Genomic DNA, 743 nt, shown 5'->3' with positions numbered 1-743 from the left:
TACAGATGGTGATGTGACTATTATTTGCGATAGTAATAACATTAATCTCACATGTCAGGATTCTCATTGGGTAGTTGATTCTGGTGCATCATATCATGTCACTTCTCGTCGTGATGTGTTTTATAGCTACACAAATGGTGAATTCGGTAATGTGAAGATGGGGAACAATGCAGAATGCAAAATTATGGGCATTGGTGATGTCTACATGAATACAAATACTGGGTGCAAGTTGCATTTGAAGAATGTGAGATATGTTCCTGAAATTCTCTTGAATTTGATCTCCACTGGTATACTAGATGATATGGGGTACCATAGTTTCTTTGGTGAAGGTAAATGGAAGCTCACTAAAGGAATTTTAATAGTTGCCAAGGGAAAAAAGTATAGTTCCTTATATGTGACAAAGGCTAAATCTTATGGGGAAGAAGTAAATGTAGTTGGTGATTTGTCTGCCCAGTTATGGCATTTACGACTTGGACACATGAGTGAGAAAGGTATGCAGATGCTCTCCAAGAAATAGAATATTCCTGGCTTGAAGAATACAGATTTGAAGGTATGTACACATTGCATTACTGGTAAACAACATAGAGTTTCTTTTAAGATATTTTCTCCGTCTAGAAAGGCAGATTTGTTGGATCTAGTACATACTGATATCTGTTCTATGGATTCTTTGAGTCTTGGTGGTGCTCGTTATTCTATTACCTTCATTGATGATTGTTCTTAGGAAGGTTTGGGCTTATGCTTTA

The sequence above is a fragment of the Curcuma longa genome, chromosome 12, assembly GCF_044706935.1.
Source record: "Curcuma longa cultivar G26 ecotype Majalengka, Jawa Barat chromosome 12, ITB_CL_G26_1.1, whole genome shotgun sequence".
Lineage (NCBI taxonomy): Eukaryota > Viridiplantae > Streptophyta > Magnoliopsida > Zingiberales > Zingiberaceae > Curcuma > Curcuma longa.
Note: the sequence above shows the minus strand (reverse complement) of the source record.